Source organism: Aethalodelphis obliquidens, unplaced genomic scaffold, assembly GCF_003676395.1.
Source record: "Aethalodelphis obliquidens isolate GAN/ISIS:26980383/991018 unplaced genomic scaffold, ASM367639v1 scaffold4, whole genome shotgun sequence".
Classification (NCBI taxonomy): Eukaryota; Metazoa; Chordata; class Mammalia; order Artiodactyla; family Delphinidae; genus Aethalodelphis; species Aethalodelphis obliquidens.
Genome location: NW_020837948.1, coordinates 6,411,008 through 6,417,827, shown reverse-complemented (window position 1 = coordinate 6,417,827; position 6,820 = coordinate 6,411,008).

Here is a 6,820-nt window from a genome sequence, read left to right as displayed (position 1 = left end):
GTGCGTCACTGTCCCCCTGGTGCAGGCTGGTCACTCCTTCAGGGAGCATGAGCCTGGGGCTGACTCCCAGGTCACCATCACACGCTCCAGCTCCTGGCATTTCTTACAGCAGCAGCAAGAGCCACGATGGGCAGTGGAACTAACAGCACTGACTCACCAGAAGCCACCAGGGCCAGCAAAGCCCAGGAGCCCTCAGCGAAGCCGCGCAGGGCTGTTGGCCTGGAGGCAGCCTTGTGGCCCAGCCAAGCCGCAAGCCAGTCGCAGAAGCCCTGGGTCTTGCCGTTTAGGACCCCTGCTGATTTCATCCACCCTGTGCCCCCAGATTCCACTAGCTCTGCGCACCATCTCCTCGCCCGATCTCGCTACTGCGGAGGGGAGCGGGCTGAGCCACTGGGGGACCGAACGAGGCTAATTCCTCTGAAACCTCCATTAACTTTACTACTTCTGTGTAAGTGCTGCATTGTAAATAATGATTCCGCACCACAGAAACACACTGCTGGAATCTCCTGGTGGACGTAAAATTAAATTCACCTCCCACGGCCCACTTATGAAGCGTATTGTGAGAGCTGCGTCATCCTCCAAGCCTCAGGGGGCTGCAAATGCCTTCCACCGAGTCCGGGGAGACCCTAGTGTCATCCACTCTAAAGAACAGGTCCCATATATATGGAATATTAAAAAAAAAAAATGGTTCTGAAGAACCTAGGGGCAGGACAGGAATAAAGACACAGATGTAGAAAATGGACTTGAGGACATGGGGAGGGGGAAGGGAAAGCTGGGACAAAGTGAGAGAGTGGCATGGACGTATACACACTACCAAATGTAAAATAGATAGCTAGTGGGAAGCAGCCGCAGAGCACAGGGAGATCAGCTCGGTGCTCTGTGACCACCTAGAGGGGTGGGATAGGGAGGGTGGGAGGGAGATGCAAGAGGGAGGGGATATGGGGACATATGTATATGTATAGCTGATTCACTTTGTTATAAAGCAGAAGCTAATATACCATTGTAAAGCAATTATACTCCAATAAAGACGTTAAAAGAAAAAAAAAAACAGGTCCGTGCACCCCTGCACCTTCTCCCACCCCACACCAAATCCCGGCTCTCTCTCTACAAACAGGAAATGCTGGAGAGGGTGTAGGGAAAAGGGAACCCTCCTACATTGTTGGTGGGAATGTAAATTGGTACAGCCACTATGGAGAACAGTATGGAGGTTCCTCAAAAAACTAAAAATAGAGCTACCATTTGATCCAGCAATCCCACTCCTGGGCATATATCCAGACAAAACTAAAATTTGAAAAGATATATGCACCCCTATGCTCATAGCAGCACTATTCACAATAGCCAAGACATGGAAACAACCTAAATGTCCATCAACAGATGAATGGATAAAGAAGATGTGGTATCTATACACAATAGAATACTACTCAGCCATAAAAAAAGAATGAAATAATGTCGTTTGCAGCAACATGGATGGACCTAGAGGTTCTCATACTAAGGGAAGTAAGTCAGAAAGAGAAAGACAAATACCATGATATCACGTACATGTGGAATCTAAAATATGACACAAATGAACATATCCACGAAACAGAAACAGACTCACAGACCTAGAGAACAGACTTGTGGCTGCTGGAGGTTGAGGGGGAGGGATGGATTGGGAGTTTGGGGTTAGCAGATGTAAACTATTATATAGAGAATGGATAAACAACAAGATTCTACTGTGTAGCACAGGGAACTATATTCAATATCCTGTGATAAACCATAATGGAAAAGAACATGAAAAAGAATCTACGTGTGTATAACTGAATCACTTTTCTGTATAGCAGAAATTAACACAGCATTGTAAATCAACATACTTCAATAAAATATTTTTTAAAATAATAATAACAAATCCTGTCTCTCTCCAGATTCCTTTTCTAGAAGGAGGAATTAGACCTCGGTTGTAAGCTCAAAAAGAACCCCACTCATCTCAGAAAGGGACTCAGCTTAAAGTCCCCCACCCAGCCCTCCAGCCCTTCTCTTCCAAAATATTCTTAGAAAAGATGTTTTTGAAGACAAAATAAACGTACACAATTTCCAGGAAGATCAACAGAATTTCATGAACCAAGCGAATCTGCCCAGCCCTTCACCCCCATGCCCACGCCACACACAGTTTCCCCAATCCTTTCTCTATGCTCCGGGCCCTGCCTGCTGCTTCCCCATCTCCCTTACACAGTGAACACTCCCCTGCTGCCCTGAGGACAGACACTGTAGGTTTCAGCTAAAATAAGAACCACCTAGAACAAAAGCTTAAAGTCAGCTTCACTTTGAAAATAAATAGGCGTACGCCCTGGGGAGGAAAGCTTCCCTCCTGACAGTTTTTATTTTTTACTTTTTGTATTATAATACTTTATTTTTTTATTGGAGTATAATTGCTTTACAATGTTGTGTTAGTTTCTGCTGTACAATGAAGTGAATCAGCTATATGTATACCTACATCCCCTCCCTCTTGGACCTCCCTCTCCCACCCCCATCCCACCCTTCTAGGTCATCACAGAGCACCAAGCTGAGCTCCCTGAGCTATACAGCAGGTTCCCACTAGCTATCTATTTTATACATGGTAGTATATTTATGTCAAACCTAATCTCCCAGTTCATCCCACCCTCCACTTCCCACCCTGTGTCCACATATCCGTTCTCTACATCTGCCTCTCTATTCCTGCCCTGGAGATAGGTTCATCTGTACTATTTTCCCTGGGGAGAAAAGCTTCCCTCCTGACAGCTTTTAAACAATGGGTTCCAGGGACATCAGAGCCCCAGGCCTCCACTCTGCTGGGCTTCTGAGAAGCACAGGTATCACTGCTGAGCCTGCAGGTCCCTCAGGTTTGACCTCTTGGACCACACAAAAGGCGTGTCACTCACTCTGCAGAACAAAGCACCACCTGAAGGGCCCTGGGATCTGCAGGCTTTAATTTACGTGTCTCTCTGTGCCTGTGTGCCCTTTACTTGCTACGCTCACGGCAGCATTGGAGTTGCACCCAGGTTTAGGTGACCTGAGACATTCACAATACATCCAGAGATCAAGATGAAACCCGGCTGCCCACCCACACTGTTCTGGATGAAACCTCCTGCTTTCCAACTTCATATTCCCAACTCTGATTTAAAAAAGAAAGAAAGAAAGAAAGAAAAAGTCTGTTTTTCAGAAACTAAAAGCCTAAATAAACCCTTGAATGGGAAGAATATTCAGACTGGGGGACCCAATATAAATGTCCCCTGGCCAGCACCTCCTTATTAATGAACTGACTGTATGACAGCCCCCCTTCCTCTCCTTGGAGACATGACTGCACTTGGTCCTCACAGCAGCCTGAGTGGGCAACAACTTCAGCTCCATTTTCAGATAAAGGAGTGTCGACTCAGGCACATGACTTGTTCAAGGTCACTCAACTATATATAGTAAACGGCAGAGGTAAGGCTTGAACTCTGATCTTCTCACTGGATCCTCTTCCCAGCTCGGCACAGCTCCTGTCCTGCGGGGCCTAGTGCTGGCAGGCCCGAGGGGTTACTGCTGCTGCAGGATCACTCCCACCAGCACCTCCTCCCCAGAGCCCTTCCTCTCGCAGGCAGAGCCAGAGCAGTTTGTCAGGCAGGCTGGGAGGGCTTGGCTGTCACACCGCATTTCTCTCCGTTTATTTCTGCTTCCCTCGTGACCTTGGTTTCACCAAAATGTTCCTTTAAATTAGATCCCAGAAGGAACTTTGAGGCAAATTCCTCCATCAGTGATGTTCATGGAATTTGTCATTGTTTATGCTATTTATAGTGTCATCAGATGCCTGGGAACACTCCTCCTGGTGACCACGTTGGTTTTCTCCCCCTCAGGCAAGAAGCACACTCAAAACCAAAGGCTTGACTTCCCTTGGGCTCAGTGGTTAAGAATCTGCCTGCCAATTAAGGGGACACAGGTTCGAGCCCTGGTCCGGGAAGATCCCACATGCCGCGCAGCAACTAAGCCCGTGCGCCACAACTACTGAGCCTGCGCTCTAGAACCCCTGAGCCACAAATACTGAGCCCGTGCGCCTAGAGCCCATTCTCCACAACAAGAGAAGCCACTGCAATGAGAAGCCCACGCACTGCAACGAAGAGTAGCCCCCGCTCGCCCCAACTAGAGAAAGCCTGCACGCAGCAACGAAGACCCAATGCAGCCCAAAATAAAAAATAAATTAAATAAATAAATTTAAAAAAAATCATAAAGGCTTGTCTGGCACAGGCATTACCTCCTCATTCCCTACCCCACTTGATGTACTTTTTTTTTTCCTATGAAACATTTAAGTGGTCCTTCAGTTTGACCCCTCCTAGTGTCCATGATTTATACATCTCATAGTCGGTTGGCCTGTGTACAACAGCGAGGAAATAGAGTAACTTTACAGGGAGAGCAGAGGTCCCCAACTCTACAACATTCCACCAAACCCAAAACCACATGCGGCTTGAGGTTTTTTAAGTGCTAACATTCACAGTTTGTGTGTCACTTCTTTTCTAGACAACATAAGAGCAGTCTACCAACCCACCAGCAATAGTTGTAGCTGGACCTGAGCTGGGGGTGAACGAGGAATCAAGACATACAACATCCTATCCCCTCTCTGGGGACTTCTAAAGTTGTTGGGGAAAAAAAGACATATTAAACTCTTGCAGAACAATGCAATGTATGTTATAAATAAATACTGTGTCCTAACCAATAAGGGTCTATTTTCAGAAAAGGGCAGGGATCGATGGAAGTTTAAGATTTGCAAAGACGTTATAAGAGCAGCCACTGATTTTATTTGAAAGCTATGTCTTCTGAAAACTTGTTTTAATCTTTCCCTCTAAAAGTTGAATACAAACTATGTTACAGGCTGTTGTCAACCTTTGGAGAATTCAAAAGGAGGTTAGGAAAGAAAGTAAATGTTAAATAGTAAGAACACTGATTAAAGAGAGAAGGCTTTCTCTTTAAAGAACGTTCTTCTGATAGTAGGAGAATTCCTTGAGGGATCCATGATGTCACGCCATCCACATCTCTTTTTCATCTGGTTCTTGCCAAGACTGAGCTAAAAAGGAGACCCTCCCTAGGACCCAGGGACATCTGGGGAAGAATCGGAGAGTGGGCAAGATGAGCAACAACTAGCAGCATGCGAAGTCCACACCCAGAGGCTGTAACAAAAGGAAAATGTGCAGGAATAGCAGTGCCCTGCGTTTCCATGTGTGATTGCATCACTCGAGCCGGGCTCTGCACAAGCCATGAAAGCGGTGGCAGAACTGTCTGTGAAAATGGGTGCTCCTTCTCCCATGGTGTAGCCCTGCCTTGGGAAGTGGTGACAACAAGGGAATCTATGTCCCAGCCATTCCTGCAGGCAGGGCTGGCCACGCGACTAACTCTCACAAATGGAATGAGAAACTCTGGGTGTCGTTTCCTGACGGGTAAGAAGCAGATGTGCATTCTCCACCCCTTCCTCCACCTTCTACTTCGACACCAACAACCACATGGCCCTCAGGAACAGGAGTCAAAATGAACAGAGTTTTATAATTGTTGACTCTACGTGGTGAGCGTGCAGGGACTTGGGTTCATTGTGTGACTTTTTTTTTCTCTTCTTTTGTTTATGGTTCACATTTTTTGTAATGAAGAATGGTAAATAGCCCCCAGAGTCACCAAGAGGGCCAGAGAACCATCCTTGGAGGCACACAACCAGGAACAGATCTCCACATCTACTCCACAACTGGTCCAGAGAAGCCACCACTGATGCCCCTGTGCCAGGTGCAGACGCCTCAGCGGGGGCTGCCACCAACACCTGATAGAAGACACCATGATTAGGACCACTGGCTGCTGTCACGGCGGCAACGCTTCAGACTAGAGTCCAGATGGTCCCTTCCTGCACCTGGTTGCAAGGGAAGCCAGAAAGTGAGTACCTGGCATTTTTCATTGTATTTGTAAGAGACACAGTCTGCCTCAAAAGGAGGAAATTCCTTAAGAATAAGGGGGTTCAGATACTAGAAAAACAAAAAGAATGGCAATGACCGTGTCACATAACCAAGGGACATCCTATGCTCTTACCTTTTGTCCAACTCTTGGCACTAACAGGAAGGCCCCCTTCTGATGCAGAGTCCAGGCTCCTAATCTGGGTGCCACCACTCACCTACTGGGAGGTACTAAGATGAGAAGCACAGAGCCAGGGGGAACAAAGGGCCTCTGGCATATGGCCTTCTAATGAAGACTTAGAAACTCTAACTCACCATGAGAAGCTTCCTGGAAGTGAGCCATCAAGGACAGAAAAGACCTGAGCTGAACTTAGCAGGAGGGTGAGAATGGAGATGGAAAGTGGGAGAACAATGGTAGGACACAGCTAAGATGACCACGTGTCCTGATTTCCTGGGACCATCCAACTCACACCCATTGTCCCAACACAATTACTAATAGTGTCCGCTTTCATTATCAAAACCACCCTGGTTTGGACAATAGATAATATGAACCAGCCTAGAATTAGTGGCAGCAAACGTTTGGAGGTGGGAATTAGCAGAGCTGTGGGGAGTGGGGAGCAGCGTGATGAAGAGCCAGCCCACGTGGAGAGTGGAGCACAGTTGGCGCAGGGAAGAGGGTGCAGAGCAGGGAGTGCAGGGCTGGGTGGAGGAGCTCCTAACTCCTCCTATGGGCAGTGGGGAGTCATTGAGCCTTCTTGAGCAGGGTAATTACAGACCGCGTGCTCAGAAAGGATGGGGAGGGACATACTGGAGGCAAGGAGAGCAGCCAGAAATCCGGGGGCAGAGAATGTGGTGGTTCAGGAAGGAGAAGCACGAAAGGCAAGGGTGTCAGATGCCAAGTGCCT